General features: G+C 33.2%; 1 long non-coding RNA gene across 1 annotated transcript; it reads left to right on the top strand.

The window, feature by feature from the left end:
• The first annotated feature begins 18,476 nt into the window (after positions 1-18,476).
• Positions 18,477-21,749, top strand: LOC107867939. Its single transcript, XR_001673458.2, has 2 exons — positions 18,477-19,040; positions 21,520-21,749. It is a non-coding gene; the product is annotated as an uncharacterized LOC107867939 (long non-coding RNA).
• Positions 21,750-25,326: the final 3,577 nt, after the last annotated feature.

Below are 25,326 nucleotides of genomic sequence, written 5' to 3'. Positions count from 1 at the left end.
TCGTTCAAAGATGACCCTTGTAAAATCAAACACTAAAACTTGATGGATTCAAAAACTCTTAGCTTGTATTACCTTAAGTGACTAATATGAACATGCTTAATGCATCATAAGCTATCCTATCACTAGGATATTCATTGTAAGTCATGTACTCAAATATGAATTACAGGATTAGAAACATGCGGGGTATTACAGATACAGATAGATAAATAATAAAATAATGAGAAGGCAAACCAAACATAATCTAACTAGGATCCCATAAGCCCACCAGGCATACTGAAAAAGACAATTAATCCAAGTGTGCCCCTATAAGTTGGTGAGACATGCAAGAAGTGATTAAAGAAAATAAACGTAAATAATTTATAACTGAACCAATCCCAAAAAATCATAGTAGTCATCCAGATGTGCACCGAGATTAAATCGACCCCAATGGGTATTAACCAAAGGCTAGACGTCGGGCTTAAAACGGGAGTGGTGGATAATAAAAAGACATCATATGTTGGATTTAACCAAAAATAGTGGCTAATAATGAGAGACCACATACATAATATACAAAAGAACTCATAATCAGATGTCGGACTCAAACAAAAACACAAAGAAACCATGACTCCCAGAACAACTGTGATCAATACCAGAACTCCTAACTAATATCATAACTAGGTGTCGAACTCAAACCGAAACTTACAGTAACCATACCCAACTGTAAAATTAATACCCAAACCATACCATAATTGAGGCCAAAGTTGTGTCAAATTTTACAACAAATGATAGAAATAAAGTATATCCTGACTCCAAATCGTAAGTAAAATACATCTAAATAATCATTCGTGTAACTTAGTTAAAAATAGATGAATTCAAGGATCTGCAACTTAATACTCCATCTAGACTCATAAATACTACATCATATTAAAACATAAAGGAACCGAAATTTATTAGAACAAGGTCCTAACTGAAAAAATAAAGCATGATATATATACATATATATATATATATATATATATATATATTAAATGATATGAAAATTACAACTATCTGTCCAAAACTAGCATAATGACACATAATTATCGTAAAAAAGCTCAATCTTAAGATAGGATAAGCCTATCATACCTGGAGGCCAAAGCTAAAAGCCTCTTCGAGAAACTTCTGGATAGTGCCTTACTGAAACACGAGCTTAAATAACTTGATATATATATATAATTAATCTCCTTTCAAGTGTCAAATACACTACAAAAAATTTTGCCTAGTAAAGCATTCTTAACCTCCAATATAAGTATAGATAAACTTTTCATCATATGTATATGTGTGTGTTTGGGAAGTAAGTAGGTTAGATTTATTATAATTAGTCATTAAATGACAAAGTTAGGTAAGTTAGTGGAAATATATGCTAATGCAACACCATAGCCATTACTAAGGTGGCAAACATATAATTAATCATTACTAGGGTGGCAACAAATCTTTCCTTCACCAACATGTGGAGGTTGAGTTGTCACACTATAAAAATTTTATTTAAATCATTTCTTATGTACTCGAATATTGTATAGGTTCATGGTAAAATAAATATTATATTTTGAATATATCATAATTAATTAAAAATTATTTCTAGTAAAACCCCTATTATATAATAATAATAATATTTTATTAACATATCTAGATTCATCATCTCTGCTTACAATATTAATAAGTTATAAAATAATTTAGAATAATATAGATATATTATAACTAAAGAATCTTATACATATTAAAAATATTTTTGAAGGCTAATAAATTATATTTCTACCAAATATTTAATTTAGATTAAATATCCCATAATATATTTAGTATCACTAAAATTCTCAAACAAGCCATTCGAAAACAGAACTGTCAGTCCCATCAAGTCATAAATAACTTTAGGTAGTTATAGAAAAACTCTAGACACCGAATATGTATGAAAACAAGGAAAATGCTCGTGAGGGTCATTACAACCCGACCCAGACTGCTTTCCCCTTCATAACCGCGGCCACCACCTCACAATAAGGGAGAATTCCTTCTCTGCATTCATGAACAGGAGCCCACATTTACGAAGAAAGATCTGGCATGCACCAGATATCAACAAAATTTTAAGTTTTGCATGCCTTAAAAATCTCCAAACAGATCCTCGGGATTTGTTTGAGACTCTACCGTAACAAAATATATGTGCTATCAGGCTATTTTCCGCGTTTCAAACTCTATGAAAATATTGAATTTTTGAAAAAAGATCATTTTTAATATAAGTTAGCCCTTGAGACCTCTTTAAGGCAAATTTCACTAGTTTTCTCATGGAGGGTGAAAATGCAAACTAAAAGTTTCGAACCAGATCCAAACTCCGCTACTAACCCAAATTTGACATTCTTAATCTAATGGAACTATCCAATTACCATTCAAAACTCAAAATATCAGATGTTGACCAAAGTCAAACAAGTGGCTTTTAAAGCCAGTCTCAAACTCTCCCAAAAATCTCTCGAAGGCAATGGAAACCATACCAACCATCCCCACACTCCAAAATCAACATGTGGGGATGGGAGGAATTGTCAAGTCATATAAAATGTAAAATTTCACAAATCAAAACATTATTTCATTTGATTAATTTAAAAATTAAAAAAATCCAAACCCACAACACTTGTGCATCAGTAAAGCTAATAATTTGCTGGAAATTTAAGAATCGAAAGTACATCACTAACAATTTGAATTGGCTACTCAACATTTTTGCACTAGTATAACAGCATTTATGTTAAGATGAGACAAAATAGAAAAATTAGAGGATATTACGATACTGCTAGTATCAAGTGCTCTACGATGCAGAATAGTAGATGTTGTTTACTTGAACAAATGCAAATGTCTAGCATGTACACATGACGTGACCCAAAATGAAACCAGTAATGAACTATTACATGCTATGTTCAGTAAATCTTGAAATTATTTAAATAAAATACACAGAAAGTACTTGTCTATTTTACCTATTGTCATGCGAGGTACCGCAAATATGACAAATACCCTTCAGCTGGTTTGCAAAAATATGCTCTTCATTTTTACTTTGGTCATCGGCTTGGGGCAGAGGTACTCGGATGCCTTGCAAAATGACTACAAAAGCAGTCATTCAACAAACTGAATTAAAACCAAAAGACTTCGAAAAAAAATCACGGAAAAGGCTCAAAAATACTCCTGAACTATCTGAAATAGCTCAAAATTGTCCCTTGTTAGATTTTTGGCTCAAAAATACCCCTCCATTAAATATTTGGCTCAAAAATACCCCTCCCTCTAATGGAATTCGGAAAAGGATCAAAAATCCCCCTGAACTATCTGAAATGGCTCAAAAATATCTATTTGTTAAATATTTGGCTAAAAAATACCCATCCCTTTAACGAAATTCCACCAAATATGCCACCTAGATAAAAAAGAAAAACCACGTGACTATGCCACATTACCATCTACATGTAAAATGTTAGTATTTTTTAATTATATGACATTCCTTTCTTCTTTATTTTTATTTTTTTCAAAGCAGTGAAACGGAAAAACCAAAACACCAATCTTTTGCTAATTACTACATTAGTGTTTTATAAGTTCTAGATTTCACCTTTTCATTAGTGTTTTAAAAGTTCTAAATTTCATCTTGTTATTGTCGCTTGGGATGAGGGACAGCTTGATCTTGATCTGATGTTGACTCAGATGAGGAGCTAGAATTTTAACTTTTAAGCTAGCAAATGTTGATGTACTAATAATTGAGTTGAATTTACTACATGCAAATTCTTTTTCAAAATAAATGAATTCCTTTTAACACTTGTTTAATCATTCGAAATGAATTCATTTTTCTAAATTCAGTATTGATGAATAATCTTATTATTTTTAGAACAAGTTTGAAAAGAATTAAAATGATACTTAATATTGATAAATTATTCTTTAATGATGTCATTCATTAACTTTTTGAAGATGTGTGTCATATTCAAAGATTCATTAATTTTAGATTAGAGGAGGTATTTATTAAATCATTTTAACATAACAGCTAGCAAAGTCAAACACATCTTTTGAGTAACTAATTTGAAGTTTAGTTTGAAATTTGTTACTTTTACTAGTAAATCTTAATTTTAACTTTTATACTGGCCTAATAATTAATGGGTTTATCGGTTTAATAAGACTCTTTTGTTGGGTTTCACACTTTTAAACCTATTAACAGGAAAAAACTTGTTATTTAGATGATCAAAGGAATTTGATAATAGTGATGTTACATTTAATAAATTTTTTCAAAAAAAAATATTATGTAACCACCGTTTGTCTACTTTGATTAAAAATTAAAAAGCCATGTAAGTTTTATCCGTTTCACTGACGTTTTTAAATAAAAATAAAAATAAAGAAGAAAGGAATGTCATATAATTAAAAAATACTAACATTTTACATGTGGATGGTAATGTGGCATAGTCACATAGTTTTATTTTATCTAGGTGGCATGCTTGGTGGAATTTCGTTAAGGGGAGGGATATCTTTTAGCCAAATATTTAATAGAGGGGTATTTTTGAGTCATTTCAGATAGTTCAGGGGTATTTTGGATCCTTTTCCGAATTCCATTAGAGGGAGGGGTATTTTTGAGCTAACTATTTAACGGAGGGATATTTTTGAGCCAAAAATAAAACGAAGATCATTTTTAAGCTATTTCAGATAGTTGAGAGTTATTTTTTAGCCTTTTCCGAAAAATCAACCATAAGTATCACCAAGGAATAATGGGGTGGGTTGGGTAATGGGCGGGTATGATGGGTTGGGATTTTTAATTTTAAAGTAATTAAATGGTGACCAATGGAAAGTTGTGGTGTCATTAATGAAACTTTTTTTTAATTTTAATATAGGAATTATTTATTAAAAAGACATTTTGGAACCGAAAGGTGAATGTGAAGCGCATTTTGAAGTTCAAAGATGAATTTAAAGAACATTATAAAGCCAAAAAATTAATGGACATTTTTGTGTCATTTCCAATAGATGAGAGACAATTTAGAGTTTTTGGTAATATCAATATATGGAAAATGTAAGTTCATATAGATGGATGGCTCCTTAGATGTGGAATATGTAAATTCGTATTCTGCCCAACATTTGTTACAATATCTTCAATTTAATTTGAAGTCATGGGTCTGATATTCTAATTTTCCTATTAATATTGCACATAATTGTTTTGCTAAAATTTCTTTTTATCACGTGCTAATATTTTGTTGTTCGACCTGGTTATTATATTTTTTTATTGTTACTATTGTTAAATATTATGTCAGGGTTTTTCTATTATTTGCTATGTTTTTTTTTTCTTTTCTTTTTATATTTGCTTTGATATGTGTTATTTGACTCAATGATTTTTCAACAACAGTTTATGTACCCCACGAGGTAGAAGAATGTTGTGTATATTCTACTCTCTTTGAATTCCACTCGTAAAATTTCACTGAATATGTTGTTGTTGCATATATATAATCATTAGCTATATAAGAAATCTAAAACAAGATTTGTTGGGAAGTTACTGTCTCTACTTAAGAATTAACAATCTTTTATATTAGAGGATAAAATGTTATGACTAATTTTTTTTTGCTTTTGTAAACTCAGAACATAGGCTTACACATCAGTTTTTGTATTTTAGTATGGAAATTTGTTGGTCTGATACATTGGCCATGCATGATTTGCACGGTAAAAAATATTGGAGAAAGTATTAATACATCCAAAATTCGCAATTTGTATACATCATATGAATATAGTTGTGCAACAAATATGTCACGACTAAAAAATTTGAGTCATGATGACACCTACTATAACCCATCAATCGAAGTAAAAGCCATAGTTTGAAAGGACAAATAAAGGACTAATAAGAGGAGTATAGTACAGGATATATAGGCTGAATATAAGATATGAACACAGGTAACAAGAGCCCACGCAGATATAAAGGAGTGAATGGACCAAAATATGCAAAACCAACCTCAAGACTTGGTATCATAAAGTAAAAGAGCTACTAAATACGAGAGGAGTAAAATATGCAAAACCAACCCCAAGACTTGGTATCATAAAGTAAAAGAGCTACTAAATACGAGAGGAGTACTAGATATATACAAATATATAGATGCCTTTGAGTGTATAAAATAAAGACAAGTCCAACACAAGAAGGAGATAGCACAAGTCTGAATGTCAAGAGTTCATCCCAAGTCTCCAACCAAAATAGCTCTGCATGAGAAGGACGTAAAAGATGATGACTCGTACAAAGAGTTGCATCAAGGAAAAAGATGCAGAAGTGTGCGGTACTTAGTACAGATCAGAGGCCGAATGAGATCTAGTAAGATATATATACAAATATATATGTACATATGTCTAAACAAAGAGTAAATGTAAGTAATTATCCTAACACAATTTATACAATAATAATCAAACAATAACATAATCAAGATTCCATAAGATCGAAAGGTACAAACAATAGACAGTGAAACCTACACGCAATGTATATAAGTAAATAAGTGGAAATGAATAACATGCAATGTAGTATGGGATAAATTTTATGTCCAATGCTACATTATACTCCTTCTCCAGCATCTGTGGCTTGCAAAAGAAAGAACCATGGAGGACTTGCAATATCTGTATACCTTGCATGGACTCGAACGAGGCTTCCAAGTAATAATAAGTAATATTAGGTTCCCAGACTCAAACCCAAACAAAATAGTCCATTTTTCCCTACTGAAATCAAATGTCTCAATAAAATCTCCTCAAGTTCTTTTTTAAAATTGAAAGCAATTTGTTAAGCCAAGTCAACCATGTATTATGAATATGCAAGAAGAACATGCGTAAATAAAGAAGAAAACTAACCTATCCATCAATCCGCAGCAAAAATAGCAAGTTTATGACAAACCAGGTCTATCTCTTCATAAAATAGGTACTATAATCAAAGTAGGACCTCGTCCGTCCTTATTTCCAACCCACAAGCCTCCATAATCACACTACCTAGGGGTAAGTAACCTAAAGGGTCATTTATTATAATAAAAATTCCGTGACGATACCGACATAAAGTACACCCAAACCTAGATTAAGGCTTCTAAAATACTCCTAACCCTAACAAGCACCTTAGACTAAGTATCGAGCGAGAAATAACCACCTAAATGAAGGTTCGAAGTGAAAACCTACTTCTACCGCCTCTAAATATGCTAAAATTCCTTGTAATTGTTAGGGTTTTTGCCCTGATTTTCTTACTATATTTAAGTTTTACTTTTTGTTAGAAAAAAAATAAAAGTTACCATATAATTCTTTTCCATATCTGGCTAACCTCTTTCTTGGAGAAAAGGTTTTAGACATCTATAAATAGAAGACCCCCTTCTCATGCCATAACACAATAGCATCCACAATGTAGTCGTTTAAAGAGTTAGTTTAGGGGGAGATTTTCTCTCTCATTAGTTTTTATGTTATTAAATATTAGGTTTTATATGTAGGCCAATTGGCCAAATAATATAATAATATTAAGCTTTTTAGTATTTTTTTATGTGTCTTCTGAATTGTCACCACAATGGTTTGCAACTAATAGCTTCCTCATGACGCCCTCTCGTTTTTGAACCCAACAAGTGGTATCAGAGCTTACAATGGTCAATGGTGTGGTGAGACGAGATTAAACAGGTTCAAAGCGGTTTCAAAATCAAGCTACAACCAATTTGATGATAATGAAGATATATGTCCAAAAGCTACATGTGGAGATAATTGTTAATCATATTTTCAACAATCCTGCTGTCACATATTTGAAAATAAAGCTCACTTTTAACTCTGCAAAAGAGCTCCAAGATTTTAACCCGAAAAGGGCTCATATACGTTTAACCCAAAAGATCCATTTTTAAGCATGTCAAGCAGCAATGATGAAGACTATGTGAAGAACAAAGATTAAAGATGTAAAGAAGGCGGATCAAAAATATTTTGAAGAAAATCAAGCAAAAAAGGAGAGATTTGTTAGGGTTTTTGCCCTGGTTTTCTTACTATATTTAAGTTTTACTTTTTCTTAGAAGGAATATAAAAGTTACCATAATTACTTTTACTTTTTTTGAAAGAAAAAAAAAATAATTCTTTTCCATATTTGGCTAACTCTTCCTTGGAGGAAAGGTTTTGGACATCTATAAATAAAAGACCCCCTTCTCATACTATAACACAATATCATCCACAATGTAGTTGTTTAAAGGGTCTAGTTTAGGGGAGAATTTTCTCTCTCATTAGTTAATATGTTTTTAAATATTAGGTTTTATATGTAGGCCAATTGGCCAAATAATATAATAATATTAAGTTTTTTAGTATTGTTTTATGTGTCTTCTGAATTGTCACCACAATGGTTTGCAACTAATAGCTTCCGCATGATGCTCTCTCAATTTCAAACCCAACAAGTGGTATTAGAGCTTACGGTTCAATGGTCCAATGGTGTGGTGAGACGAGATTAAACAGGTTCAAAGCGGTTTCAAAATCAAGCTGCAACCAATTTGATGATAATGAAGATATATGTCCAAAAGCTACATGTGGAGATAATTATTAATCATATTTTCAACAATCCTGCTGTCATATATTAGAAAATAAAGCTCACTTGTAACCCTACAAAAGGGCTCCAATATTTTTAACCCGAAAATGGCTCATATACTTTTAACCCAAAAGCTCCATTTTTAGGCATGTCAAGCAGTAGTGATGAAGACTATGTGAAGAACAAAGATTAAAGATGTGAAGAAGGCAGATCAAGATATTTTGAAGAAAATCAAGCCAAAAAGGGGAGATTTGTTAGGGTTTTTTCCCTGATTTTCTTACTATATTTAAGTTTTACTTTTTCTTAGAAGGAAAAATAAAAGTTACCATAACTACTTTTACTTTTTCTGAAAGAAAAAAATATAATTCTTTTCCATATTTCACTAACCTCTTTCTTGGAGGAAAGGTTTTGGACATTTATAAATAGAAGACCCCCTTCTCATATCATAACACAATAGCATCCACAATGTAGTCGTTAAAGAGTCTAGTTTAGAGGAAGATTTTCTCTCTTATTAGTTTTTATGTTTTTAAATATTAGGTTTTATATGTAGGCCAATTGCCAAATAATATAATAATATTAAGCTTTTTAGTAATGTTTTATGTGTCTTCTGAATTGTCATTACAATGGTTTGCAACTAATAGCTTCCGCATGACGCCCTCTCGATTTCGAACCCAATAGTAATAACACTATAATGCAATTATCACCACAAAGTCCCACCACCAATATCCATTTATGATACATATATCTCAATCTATCTAAGTCTAAAAGAAGGTAAGCAATAAATAGGGTCATATAAAATAGAGTGAACCTTAGATCAAGTAAAACATACATATCACAGGAAAGGAGTTTCAACATACCAGTAACAACATCAGAAAATACCTCAGAGTCTTAACGGGTAGTGAGAGCTTAGAGTAGGTTTTGACCAGTGCCGGAGCTAGATGGGGCACCCTTTGGTGTCGGAGCTGATGTAGCGGCAATAGAAACCTTGTTTTCCCTAGAAGCACCCTTACCTATGGGACTGTTTCTAAGCATATTACCTGGGTTGACAATACTTGAAGTGTTTATCCCTTCCCTCATCATAGAAACCCCGATGGAATCAACCTTAAAATCTGTAGGAAGGATATGATGGAGTGATTAGGCCCTACTAGCTTGATATTGAGAACCCTGTGCCCTAGAAATATCACCGTCTTAGAAACGTCGGTCACCAGACAGCTTTAGGTAAGGAGCACTAGCCGCCTAGTAGGACCATGAATTGCCCCACTTTCTTTTAGACCACTTTCTTCCATCCCTGTAATCTACTACTGACCTCCACCTTGATTAGAAAATCTAAACTTCTTACTTTGTCGTTTCCCTATCTCTGTCTGCTTCTTTTATTCTTCCTCAACCTATTACATATACACCACCAACCTGGAGATGTCCATATCCTTGTTCAACAAGGTAACATTACTCTCTAAAATTAAGTCTTAGGACAATCTGAAAGTGAACTTCCTCATTTTATCTCTCATGTTAAACACCAACTCAGTAGCATATCGGAAAAATTGATGGAATTATAAGGCATATTCTTTGATTGTCATTATTTCTTATTTCAAATTGACAAAAGCTTCGCTTTCGCCTCCCTCAACTCATGAAGAAAGAAGCGGTCCAGAAAAATAATAGAGAAATTAAAGGTAGGCTCAGTATCTTCACCCCTAGATTGATCTCACTTATTATATCACTGATACGTCATATCTTTTAATTGGTAAGTGGCGAAATCCAGGCCCTTCATATTATTGGAATACATCACACACAAAAAAATTCATCTCATTAATGAAATTTTGAGAATCCTCCTTAATCTCAACACCGGTAAAGGTTGAAGGACTCTACCTCAAAAACTGGCCGACCCCCGTGTCCTCAGAAGGTGGAGTAACAAAAGTGCTACACTCAGACTAAGAAGCTACCAATTGAGCAAACATATGAGTAAACTGGCAAAACTTAACATTCGACACATCAGCCTTAGGAGCTCAAGGATAACTAGAGAGCACTGGTGGATCTCCAAAAAGGAAATCAGGAACTGGACCCCTAGCCCGGGTCTAGACCCCAGAAAGTAGGGCATGTCCCATCAATATTGTCCTTGAGAGAGACAGAGGAGTTTTTATGAACTACAGATTATCTGGGAGGCATGATCTAAAAAGCAAACAAACGAGGATTATAGGATATTACCGGACCTTAGACTCTATAGCCCAAAAATAAAACACAAGAAAAGTAAAACATTCCTAAATGCCTCGTAGACTCTCTTTTATGAGTGTGGCGCACTACACACACTTAAAAGAGGCTCTAATCGACACGACTTTGTGGACACCTAATTGACCATGAACCTGGATCTAATACTATCTTGACACAACACGAACCAAGCCTGATCATATTCGTATCTCAAGTCCAACCAAGATCGAAGACCACCCCCAATACCCAAACCATTAACCACCTACACTATATATCGGATAAATTTCAAACATATAACAAGATAAGAGAATATAAATTTAAAGACATTATCATAAGTCTATTACCGAAACCAACTACAAATAACTAAACAACCAACCAATACCACCTGTGTCCATAGTAGTTCGACAAAGCCTCTAATCAAAATCAAAGAACATCCAGTTGGGACATGCCCCCAACCATAGACAAAACTAAGACCAAAAGGAATAGTAAAGACATAAACAAATGTATAGCATAAAATGGGTCTTTCAAAGCATGAAAGCTCACCACTTTAGTATGACTCAAAAGTTACCCCCGAATAACCTAGTCACTGTGTAAGAGAAGTGGAAGTATGGCCGGTTTCTACATCGCATGGGATACAGCGTTCGAAGATGATTAGCGGGGTAAACGATAATATGTAACTCAGGGATAAAGATAAAGTAATCCCATGAATCTAAAACCAAGTCAAACCAACGCACATTACCATATGAAAATACATATATATATATACACCATACTGGGATAGGGGACATGATTTAGCATGAACTTTAAAACCTTAACTTGAGCTATGTAGCATTATTGTCATAGATTCATCCATGGGCTATATGGGTCCAGTGTTACCCCCTGGACGGGCCCCAGTGCGTGTTAGTCGTACGAACTAAAGATATCATAGGTGGCTGGGGATTTATTTATACCCTTCACCATTTATGATACATATGTACCTGTATATAATTAGGGGATTCCTTTGTACCCCATAATCACATGGTCATCAATACCAACCCTCTTATCAGCAAACATGAGTTTCCAGTGTCCGTCCTTCGGGCTCACACCTTTATGGCTAACTATCACAACTATTATTATTACCTAATTAAAACATTTAACACATAGCCAAACCACCAATTCCAGGAGCCAATTATTCAGGCATTTTTAAGTGGTATATTCATATCGGCTATATCTTGTAAGCAATGTCATTAACCAACACTTAGGGGATTCCAAAGTACTCCACAGACTTTATTTTTAAAATCACTTTGGGGATTTCTGTTTACCCCATAAGATTTTCATAAATCATTCACTTAGAGGATTTCATTGTACCTCACAAGGTTTTTAAAATCATCCTTAACCATTTAGCCATTTATAGCATGCGTTAGTTTCAAGAAACAAGTCAAGCCAAGTGATATTGCATAAACCAAAATCAATTATGCAAGTAGGTTGAGGTTATTACAAATTTTCATATCAAGCCAATTAATTTGGGGATTCCTTTGTACCCCTATTTCCATCCATACCATTTCCATGTACCCCAATGCATTTACTAACCATAAATTTAAGCATAATAGTTTCATAAATATCATGGAAGAAGTATTTAAATAATTTATATCAAAAATCCTCAACCCATAGTTCAAAACCCAACATCAATATCTCATGAACAATACTTTAAATCACATGCTTTACAAAATTAACAATGAGAGAAGAGTGATATGCCTTAAACACCAAGATATTTGGAGAGAAATCACCCTTTAAAGCCTTAATTGATCAACCTCTTAAAAACCCTGAGTGTTCTTGACCTTAAGGATTTGAAAGTATTTTGAGAGGTTATTTGATTTATTTATGAGTGCTAATGATACCCTAAAGAGGTTACAAGATATGGGTTTTAATCTGTGTAAGAGGGAATACGTCTAAAATTCCCTTAACTCAAAAGCTAAAAAAGTGTCGTCTTTGACTACGAGTCAACCATTGACTCGTAACCACTCCCTATGACAAGTCATAACCAAGACAGTGACTAGGGACCCCATACACTATCGACCTTACGACTCGACCAACCCATTCGTAATGAAACCCTACGACTCATAGGGTCCAATCGTAATCAACACAGAACCCAAATGTGTTAAACACTGGATATCCTACGATTTTATCCCACGACTCATAACAAGTCCTTACGACTCGTAGTCTCATACTCAAAGAAGAATCATGCCACCAACTTACATAATTCGGTTGCGACTCGTCCTAATGACTTATCATGAGTCTTTTCGACTCGTGTCACTTAGTCATACCTAGAGAAACTCAAACACCCTTCACTGGACACCTTACGATTAGGGTCACCTAACTCGTCAAGATACCCTATGACTTATGGGGTTAAGTCGTAACCAAGGCAGTGAGCTCAAAGCTCAAGAAATTTTCTAGGGCCAAAATTGGAGGTATTTGAAGGACCTGGTATAGGTCTTATAGGCCCTTCATCACGAATGCGATAGGTCATCACTGTACCAAGTGTTGTACACCAGTAATTTTCCTAAGTTTGGAATTTTCTCCTACCAGATCCTCAGGATTTAGAAAATGCAATCCTATCAAAAATGATATTTCAAGCTCAACAAAATCAATAAAATTTCGAATAGATGTTTCTTCAAGGAACTATAGTTTGAAGAATCGAAGAAAAAAGAACAAGAAAAAAAAAGCAAAGTAAAAAGATATGTGAAATTATCGAGATTCAAATAGATTTATGAGAAACAAAGGACTTGATGCCTTCATCTCTTGATTGAATGTAATTAAACAATAATAAATTTGACTCAACCAAAGAAGAGACAATCAAATTAAATACATAAAAAAGAAGACTCAATGATTAGTTTAGCAAAAGAAGTTAACATGAGCAATATCGAAAGTCCACCCTAATTACTCAACTACAATCAGAAACTACTTGATTAATCTATTTCAAGGCTTCACCAAGAAACTACAATCTTAAAAGGTCTCAACTCATCATAAACATTAACGAAGGTAAGAAATGTATACAACAACTATTTATAGTTATGGTTTTTGCAAAAATAACCTATTAGAAAAATATCCCCAAAGTGACTTGTTTAGGAAATAGCCCACATGGGCCTTTCTTAATTAACCAATTAGCATCTTTATCACTTATGTCCTTGTGTATTTACTGCTTCATGAATTTCTTCAGGATAAAAGATAACATATATATGTAGAAGCCTATCCTAATATGCCCATATTAACCATGATTATCTCATACTCTCCTTCTTCAAAAGGATTTATCCTTGAATCCAAATCTTGCAAAAAAAATAAAAAGGACAAACAACAAACATATCCTCATAACATAAGGGTTATCAACCATACCAACTTACCAATGAGGCACACATTTGAAATATAACCAACCATCCTTTGTGTTTAATAAGATTCATTCATCATATAAGGTACAAATGAATTGGTCATAATCAAAATCATGAGACAAGGAAACCACAAAGGTCTTAATGGCATTAATAATCCTAAGAAATAATATCACATATAATTTAGGATCCATAAGATAATTGTTTTATCGCCTCACAATAAGGCCTCACCAAAAATAGTGCAATCACCCATTAGGATTCATTCAAGTCAAAAAGTAAGAGACCCATATATCTCTACCTCCATACAAAGCAAATTCTATACCATCATGGGTATCATCTTAAGTAAAGAGGTTGTAAAGAAAAGTGTTAAGCTCACTATTTTCATCTAGGGTATGCCAAAAGATAAAAAATTCAATAGATAAGAAGAGAAATTTTAATCGTAAAACAACCCTCTCTATCAAGTAACATCTTAATAAAAAAGTGCACCAACAAACCCATGCTACAAAAATAGTCGAAGGATTATTAGAAGTCAAATCACTCCATATAAAATGGTACTCCCAATGATATGGGGTCCTCCATATTATTGTAAAAATCATACTTTCAAATGTCCTATTTGAAACTCAAATATTCTAACCCTTTAAAGGTTAATATCCATGGACTTCCAAAAATAATAAGCAATGTGGCATCTATAGGTTGTGGTCCACATAACTTAAGAACTAGTGTGTCAAATAAGTATTCAAGTATATAGAAAACTCCCAAAATAGGAAACGACACATTTTCCTTGGGAATCATAAGCATGAGTTCACTTTTGGTCAAAGGGTCATCATATGCAAACAAGTAATAAAGGAAGGGACAAAGGTAATTCAACCCATCCCATGTCTTTCCAATTGCAAATAAAAAATTTAAGGATTGAATTTTAACAAGGAGGTACTCAAAATTAGGAACACAAGAGGACAAGATAACGCATTTCAAGTAGACTTCATTATCCTTTCTCAAATGAACTCTTATAAGGAGTGGATCAACAAGTAGAGCCATTATTTTTTAGAGATTGAAGGAATTATATGATTCACTTTATACGTTAACTAATCTTAGCATGCTCCTAAGAATGCATCCTTACACCTCAACTTGTCTAACCACATAAGTTTGATAAGCAGTAGAATACAAAAATTGGGAATCATGGATGCACCATGTATTCTTTCCAAAACAACAAGTATAGTTGGAATTCAAAATATAAAACTCACATAGCTTAATCATAAACAAAACTAACCATGAATACATTATAACTATATCATCACTCTCATGGTAGGGTATGAGGTCATGGAATTTTAAGAACCTACCTACCATAGGAATAATGTCATCATGACTCAAAGGATTATTTAAAATAGGAGGAAAATGGTACATACCTTGGGAACAAGGGTTGGATCTTGTTTTCTTGTCTTGTACATATGCTTCACAAGAATTGTCCACTAATTTTTTTGTAGGAGGTTCCTTGGTAGGTAACTCCCCTTTTTGAGTCAATTCTTTCTCCTTATTCTCATATTATTCTTCTCTCTTAAGTGTTTTTCGGAGATCTATAATTATTTTATAGTCATCACTCACTTGATAGGGTATTAATGGAAAAAGAGTGTTCCTTCATCCTCTAAATATAAATGAGTAATTTTTGGACTCCACATGATATCGAACGCCTCTATCAACTAGCTAAGGTCGAACAACCAATATATAACTTGATTTTATGGGGAAAATATCATATAAAAACTTATCTTGATACTTGCCAATGCTAAAACATAAAACCACTAATTTGGTTACCTCTATTTTATCATTCTTAATGAGCCATTGATGTTTGACTGATTTGGGGTGTCTTTGTGTAGGAAGCTTCATTCTAATGCATCATGAGCCTACCGAACAGCTTTTAAGACTCCCATAAGTGCTTCTTCATATCAGTTGGTGTATGAAAAGGCATGTCACTTACCCGTTAAAATTGAGCACAAAGCACTGTGGGCAATGAAGAAGCTGAATTTTGAGTGGCAGGATACAGCAAAGAAAAGAATGAATAAAGTGAATGAGTTGGATGAATTTCAAAATCGGGCTTATGAGAGTTTTGAACTTTACAAAGAGAAGATGAAGTTTTGTGTAGGAATATTCATTATATCACTCATAGTATAACTCACCACATTAGTACTACTCCTACCATCAATGACCAAGGAACATAACTGATCCATAATCTTGAACCTTGCATGAATTATGTTGATACTTTGATTAAGTTTCTCTTTAGAAGGATCTGCCATGATTTTATTTAGATCATAACAAGATTTAAAATCCTTCTCCAATTGCTAATCATATACATTTGAGTTTGATTTAACATGATTAACCTTAGGCGCACCACAAACATTCCCAATCTCACTCTCTATCACTATTTTAGCACAAGTCCATCACAAATGATCATATTTGACCTCCTTTGTGGACATTCTATAGCAATATATCCTATACCTTAAAATTTATAACATTGAAAGATAGAATGATATGAAGATTAAGGTATATCATACTTATCTCCAAAGGCTTAATCTTTCTATTTTGTGTTGTAGTTACCTTGAATAGCTTGATTACCATCTTAGAACATTGAAAGACCTAGTATGTTATAACCCATCCTTTGATCTAGAAAATCTTGACCACCATATCAATCTTATCACCATCCTCATCTATCCTTGGACCTATCCCCACTATACCATTTATATTGATATCTTATGTCGTGTTTCTTACCAAAGCCTTCGGGTCCTTCCAACCATTCATTTGGGATAATCTCTTTACACGTATCATCATAAAAAGGGTTTTAATAAAGATATCTTGGTGGGTTACTTATGGGTATTGTTGTCGGGTTGTAACATATGGTACATTCAAGGACGCATATGATATATTTCATAAAGGTGCTTGGATAACATATCTCGGGTTCATTCGGAATATAGTGTCAAGGAAGGTTTGGTTCCAATTTAGGTGGGAGTAGTATAGGTTAGATTCTTAACCCAAGGCCTTTTTTGTTTCTTCACTTTAACTTGTAATAGGAAACCTCTTTTCACTCATACTATTCATACTTCTCACTCTTTCCTTCATATCTCCAAATCTTTCATTTGTTTTATCTACCCTTCTATTCATATTGGTCACTCTACTTGACACATTTGCATATGTCCCCATATTGTTCACCGAGCTTCTTCCTCCATAGTTTTAAGAAAATTGGTTAGACATTGTGTTGACACCCAATTTTGACTCGTTTTTTCCTTTAATTAATTTTGTTGATATTTTCGTCCCTAACTAATTTTTAAAAAATTAAATAAGAAATAAGATTCATATTTTTTCTTTCTCTATTTCTACAAATTTTTTAAAATAAAGGAAATTTATTTTTATTATAAATAAAATATTTTAATTAAATATTTTAACATCAAAATCACCAAAAAATATTTTTTGGTAATCGCATTCACATCTTTTATTTCTTTTAAGGATATATTGTGACCACATACATATGTATATTTTGTTATATAAGATAAATATATTTTTTATTATATTCTTATTTCAAATATATTTATTAATATTCTTATTGCTACACACATATATACCAGTATGTTTTGTTAATCTTAAATAAATCTAAAAATGAAATAAATACATTAAATTAGACACGTATTCAGATTATGTCTGTAATTTATGAATGTACGAACCAAAAAATAATTTTAGGATAACAAGAAGCATCGATAAAATTAATTTCAGAAGGAAAAGAGTATTCGAACCAACAATAATCCAACTTTAATTTTTATTTTATCCAAACCCAACCTTATTCTATAAGTTTCAGCCAAAAGTTTGAAAATTAGCCAAAAACTCAGTATAATTTCTATGCCCGCTCTGCCATTTCTCTTCAACTGATATAATTTAATCTGATCCATCGATTTATTTTAAATTCAAAGGATCCTAAAATTTTTTAGTTATTTTTATATATATGTAGATATATATAATTTATTTTATTTTTTATCATCTATATTTTTATTTTGTCCCTTTTCTCTTCTCTTTAAATTAAATTTGAACCGTCCGATCAAGTATCGAGCGAATCAAAAAAATAGTCATTTTAAATCAATCTTTCATATATTTTTCTGTGTACACATACATTTTCCCTTTTATTTTATTTTTTAAGGGGTAATCTCTTCAGAATCATCCGATCAAAATATCGAACGAATCAAAACCAGTCCAAAATCACCCAGCTAACATGAATTAATCGAGTCCTTCAAAATTTCATGTCCAATGATCTCCAAAATTCTAATTATTTACTTATTTATATATATATATATATATATATATATATATATATATATTTAATTTATTTAATATTATTTTTTATTTATTTATTAAATTTAGATCGTTCAATCAAATGATCGGATGACTCATATTTTAATCAACAAAATCAGCTGATAATACGGCTTTATTCCTCACGCCTACAGTGACCATCTCCTATCTCTTCTATCTTTTCAATTCAGAACACAGCAACAATAATGACCCCTCTCTCCTCTCCTCTCCTCTCTCTTTCTTTCTACTCTCTTCTCCTCCACCACCACCCTAGAAAACCATAGCCGACAAACCTCCAACTACCACTGCACAACTATCTGTTGCTCCGTAAAAATCTGTGCAACAGTGAAAATCAGCACAAAATCGTGGATAAGAGTTGGAAAATCTTGCAAATCCTATCTCAATTTTTTTTAATTTTGGATTCAAATCCAAACTTTTGAGTCCAGATTTAGCCTATAAATATGGTGTTCTTCAACCCTAGACAACAAGTTAAAAAATTGGGAGAAAGGGCAGTGGAGGAACAAGTGATAACAGAGAAAAGGGAGGGTCTCAAAGTTTGATAGATTTCTTTCAATATTAGTCTAAATTGGAAGTCCTCAGATTCAATTTTATCATCAGAAATTCTTACACGTCAAGGCTCCAGTTTTGCTGCCCTAGAAAAGGTACAAATTTTGTCCTTTCATCTGCTTTTTCCTTTGTTTGAGTTCATAAGCATGTGACTAGTCCATATTCTGTAAAATCTCACGTTGATGTGATTGAAATAATTGAGTTCCTAGCAAACTCCAAGTTATTGTTAATATCAAAGACTAGGCCTAAATTTGGTTGTATATCAATTTTACAACGTTGTTAACTCTGAAATTGGTTTTGAAGGTGAGAGTTTAAGTTTTGATTTCGTTAGTACTGAAAATTGGATGTAAAATACAAAGTATGTTTCTTTTGATGCTAGAAATTGATTCGTGTATGAATATGCAATTTTTCTTGCTTATCGTTTGACTACGATATTGTTTTTGGGAAAAGAAGTTCACGAATTTGGCTTCACTATTTTTTTTCTTTTCTTTTGAATAAGTTAGTGCTTGGAAGCTTCGAAATTTGAGAAATTAGCCTTGTGGTTCGCCGTTGCCTTCCCCTTTTTAGTCATGTTGATATTGTCATTTTTTTTAGCTTAAATGGTGTTATGGAAACTAATTTCCTTCTTGATGTCAATTTCTTATCGCAATTCTATGAAAGGACCCCCTAATTCATGCTATTTTTAGCCAAGATGTGAAGCCATCTAAATGATATTATGATTCTTCTGGTCATTCTAGGGGCTGCCACGAATACCCCAAAATTATCGTGCTCATAATTTGGGTTTGTTTAGTATCCATAACAAGGTTAAAAAAAAATTTCTATAAGGAATTTCGTATACTCCTCGAATGTGCCTTAACTTGGAAAGAATCCTCCTGTTTATGTGGAATGTTAAGGTTTGGTTTGAGGACAGCTCTCTGTTTTGCTTGCTTTTTCAAATTCGAAAAAAACCTTAGTTTTCTGGTTGCTCACCATATTTTAGTTTAGGTGTGAAACATTTTAAGATCAAAGGGGCTACTTTCTTCCATTGCGTTCCCATTAATTGCCCCGCAAGAAGTAGTTTCTTTTTAACTTTGCTATTTGATCATAAACATTCTTAAATCATTATGTTGTCCATGATGTGTGGTGTCTTATACGAGTTAGATATTACTATGTGTCATGTCTGTTAAGATAGTTTCCAGTGATTTGAAATTAGCAATATATGCATTACTTTTAAGGAAAAGAGGTCTTGTGAATACATGTAAGGGTAAAACGTATCCCGCTTTAATTACGTGATTCTTATTCTAGCTTTATAATTCACTGGTCGTGTTTGGTCTGGTGGTTATCCAATCTAGCTGATTTGTTCTAGTTATGAAAATATGAAATAAAAAATATCCTTTGATCGTTCATTTGCTTACCCATGATTAAGTGTCAGTCAAATGTTTACAACTTGTGGACTATCCTTGAGCAAGTTCTGCGAGGTTCACAGCTGGTGTCCGGTTGGTGGCTTGTGAAGATCAGTGTTGTGACTGTTTGGATGTTTCAAGACATAACAATAGACTTTGATTTCCTTGCTTTCCAGCTGTGCCCTTAATAGGCGTTTGCTGCCTCGGGTTTTGCATCCAAAGGGATCCAAGATGCTAAAAACTTTATGCATGGTGGTTGTTCATCATGAAGTCTTTGCGACTTTTTACTTGAATACTAGAACATGGCTTTAGTTGCTTAAAGCGTCTCGGTCCAGCTGTGCGCCTCATTGAATTCTCAACCTCTAATTTAACATGAAAAGAGGCTCCGAGAGTTTAAGATTTGAAATTTGATTCATACAAATTTTTGCAGGTTAATGCAACTTGGTTCTATAGCATGAACATGATCATAAGTTTTAACCAGGTCTTTTATATTCTTTTTTGAAGTGTCATCTATTTTGTTTCTTTTGTTATTGTGTCATTAAATCGGCTTTAAGCCTTGAGTTCCAAGCCATAGTTACGCAACAGCTCATCCTTTCTCGCAAGCATCCACTATTCATTTCTTTGTTGGGTTTTGATTTTATTATTTGTGCGATTCAAGTTTGAAATTCTCCGAATTTGAGAGTCAACTCATGGTTGAGAATATCCCAGTGAATTGCTCTGCGAAGGGTTAATATCCTTCAAATTCCTAGAGATAATGTAGTCTTTTGAATGATATTTTGTCCTCGTTTGATTTATTTTCTTAGGTGTGTGTTTGGAATCTGTGATTTTATTTATTATGAGATGAATCAAAATAAGTATTTGACAAAATAAATGTGCTTAAGAATTCCCAAAGGCATAATAGTACTTTAAATTAATCAAATATGTGAACAATGGTACGATTTATTCCAAAATTCTGCTCACGTTTGCTTTACCTAAGCCAAAAGCGCAATTTTTCTTGGTTTTATTTAAAAAAAAACTACTGCATGATCTCACAAGGAAATAGTTAATTTTGTTCTTACAAAATGCTCTCATTCAAAGCATGTTTCCTCTAAATTGCACACAAATTTTTTATCTTACTAGTCACTAATCCTTATCTTATTTTTATTTTTCCAGTTACTAATCTTTATATTTTTTATTTCACATGTGAACCCAGGAGTCGGAGTTACACAATGAAACTCATTTTTTGATCCGAGAATTGGGTCAACCGCCATTCGGATCACGAGAGCTTCTTAGTCGAGCATATTAGAAGACCAACTCATAAATGGAGTCTAGTATCTCTTAGCTTGTTTGAATTTAATTTATAGGATGATACTAATTTTTGTATTGAATTTTCTTTTGTTTTTAATAACTTTACTTAATTATTAAATTTATGTTATCTTGTTATTTGTCGATCCTTTAGAAGTAGTTTTAACATTTGGATTTTCGCAAATAATATGTGGTTTCACTAAGAAAAATATATTTTATCATAATCGGATAATTCTTTTTGAAAAACTCATTACCGATAACTTAAATGAGATTCGCATAGCAACCTTCACATTTTTTTAAAATATAACAAAGATAAATAAATAAAATTTTAGTTTTATCTTAATCAAGAAAGTTATCAAAACTTGAGATTTTCCCAAAGGAGTTTATTCATCAACTTTAACCCTTTTTTTAGTGCATAACTCTAATGGTCAAGCTATATTTTATATCTTTAATGTTTGTTTGGGTTTTCAGATTCTCGAAAGATTAGAAAATATGAGGTGTTGCACATTCTTTCGCTACCACATACAAAGTACATCGCATTACTGTCATAACAACTATTTTACATCATATCTACTATTACCATTATTATTTACACCATAGTATTTATCACTGTTTCAATTATTAATATTATTAATATTATTACTATTATTATGGTTATTATTATTATTATTAACTTTATTAATACTAATGTTATTACCATTATTGTCTCAATTTTGCTATGCTTATGTATTATATCATCATATTTTTCTTTTCGCTTACTTCTAATCTAAATTTTTTTTTAGTTTCATAAATTAAGTAAAACTTTACATCTTTTCGCACTTTTAAATATATCTATATTCGCATTTGGTCTTAAATTATTCCACGTCTTAAAATATTTTTATAAATTTTATTTACCTATTCAATTTTATACATGTAAAGATAGTGAAGTTTTCCCTTTTATTTTATCCAAATTATAAAAAAAAAAAATAAAGAGGAAGCTATTTTCATATTATAAGATATTCATGTAACATACATACATATATATATATATATATATATACTAATTGCATTACTTCCTTGAACATGGTAGCATTACGTTTGTCATACCTTAAGTTTTCTTTCTTTTATATAAAATAACAAGTAGAAAATAATGAGGAAAGTTTTCTTTTCACCATTTTTGCAAATAAATAAAGCAATGATTTTTCCTAAACTAAACGTAAGGACTATCTTCGGATAGGCTCTGAGGGGTGCCTAACACCTTTCCTTCGAGTAACCAAAACCCTTACTTAGAATTTCAATATATTTTCGATAGACTAAAATGGAATTTTTACCATAAAAAAAATAGTTTTTCCTAATTTTCCTAAAATGTTAGGTGGCGACTCTGAAAAAAAATAATTTTTCAAATCCTAAGAGTTACATTGAACACGTAGCCACCATACGTTGTGTGCTGTTTCAACCGATTCGAAATAGGGCGCGACAGAATGGCGACTCCGCTGGGGATCTTTTGATATTAGGTTTAGCCTGAACATGCTTAGTTTAGGATTTTTATGCTTTGTTATGTTATTTGCTTTACGTATCTTTATATCATGCTCCGTGTGAAAGGACCCAAGCCAAATCCATACTTATGTTCCTTGTTTGTTTGAACAACACTACTTGTTACTGCTTTATCACTTGTATTTTTCTATCGAGTCTTTGGCCGTACACAATTTACACACTGTGGTTCACGCGGGAAGTGTATCTACACTCCCCCAAACCTTCTTTGGATTCCTTAGTTTCAGAGTTGGTACAATTAGGTTAGTGCACCTTCTCGCAGTTATTCATTCCCACTCTCAAATATTTAGGGAAAAATCTTACTCTAGAAATAGGTCATGTCGCATAAACCTTAGGTGTGACGGTCCAAGGCATCGTCATCGCAATTAGGAAATCACCCTTTTATCAAAGGTTACCAACTTGTCGACATATTTTTGTGTGATGATTGATGTTGACAATCTAAACTAAAACAATAATGGATTTGAGATAAACGACTTACTATAACTTCTTCTTTTTCCTACCAGATAAATATCAATCCAAACAAGGTCATCTCTACCCTTAATAGCCTACAGAATTGGTGGGGAAACATCCGTATGGCATATAGTGTGGAAGTTCGGGAACATTTGGGGGCTCTATTGTCATTAATGAGGGTTCGAGCCAATAAGAACCTCATTACATTATTGACGGAGTTCTGGGACCCAAACACAGTGACCTTCAGGTTTTTAGACTTCGAGATCACCCCTACCCTGGAGGAAGTCAGTAAATTTGCTAAGCTGCCGCTTCAAGGGAAGTTGCCGATACTCCCGTCACCTGTAAGGAAGGAGGATTTCTTGAGGTTTTTGGGATTGGATATATTTTCTTCACTAAGAAATGTGGAAGATACAAAGGTAAAACTGGATTACCTTTTCAGAAGATTCGGCTACGTGGAGAATTATGACAAGCACAGGAATGAATTTGTTTGCACCTGCAGAAAATGGGTGCATATGCGACCAAGGATCTTTGTCTTGGCATTTTTGGGAATCATGATTTTCCCAATGAGATGACATTATGTTGACATTAATATTCTGCCGATGGTAATGAATGTATTTGCAGATCTACAAAGGCTCACTTTAGTGCACATGATACTTGCAGAGGTATTTCGGTCATTATCCGTCTGCTCTAGGGGACATGACTTCTTTGGGGGTTACAACCTACTGTTACAGATCTGGGAGATAAATCTTTTCTATCATTGCTTTCCACAGATGGACTATATGATCGATACACCCAGCCGGATCTAAAGTCATGAGGATTGCTTAAGGTATTGGATCGCGCCAACTGGGGAGGAGGAGTGGCACGAGTTTTTAACCAATCTTACTGGTGATTCCATCCAATGGAAGTACTCTTAGATAGGGGATATTTTTTCATCAGAACTAGGCATCTGTACTTCATTAAGCCGATTGGGCTACGTGGTATCCAACCATATGCACCTCTACGGGTTCTTAGACAATTTGGCATCATCCAGGATATCCCGCTTTGATCTACAATGGTACTTTATAAAGACAGTTATGGTGCTTTGATTCAAACTGCACGAGTGGCGAACCTGCAGATGGAGTGTGATTACATGGTTATGTTGAAGATAGAAGGAGAAAAATGGTGCACACCAGAATATTATGCGTGGTGCACCACCATGAGTCACATAGCCAGACCGAGCGAAGATGGTTTTTGAGGACTCACAGACCCTTGGTGGGTCCAATGGGTTAAGAGAGAGGTGCTTCCCCACATGGATATCACTACACATATATATAACCAAATAATCCCAGGTTCTGTTGATTATCTAATTCCAGTGATTGAGTAGGATCCTGAAGAACATCAAGATAAAAACCCAGAGGAGGAGGAAGAAGAAGAAGACCCCGAAGAGGTCCCGGAGGAAGAACCCAAAGAAGACCCTGAGGAATACCCAGAATGGATGGAAGAAGACCCTCAGGAAGTCTCTGAGATAGGCTCTAATATTTATGATCCCGAAGACGGAGGGATGATGAATGTAGACTTGACACCTGATCATAACTTAGAGGGATCTCCGGAGTACCATCCAAAATCCTATTTTGATGAGGGCAGAGATGATGATGATGATGCCACCTGTCCTTAGACTTCCTTTTCTATTGTACTTTTTATATTCCCTAAAAAGAGCCACATGGCCCACCCTATCTTTTCACTTTCTTTCAAGTTG

Source organism: Capsicum annuum, chromosome 4, assembly GCF_002878395.1.
Source record: "Capsicum annuum cultivar UCD-10X-F1 chromosome 4, UCD10Xv1.1, whole genome shotgun sequence".
Lineage (NCBI taxonomy): Eukaryota > Viridiplantae > Streptophyta > Magnoliopsida > Solanales > Solanaceae > Capsicum > Capsicum annuum.
This window is presented reverse-complemented; position numbering and strand designations above follow the sequence as displayed.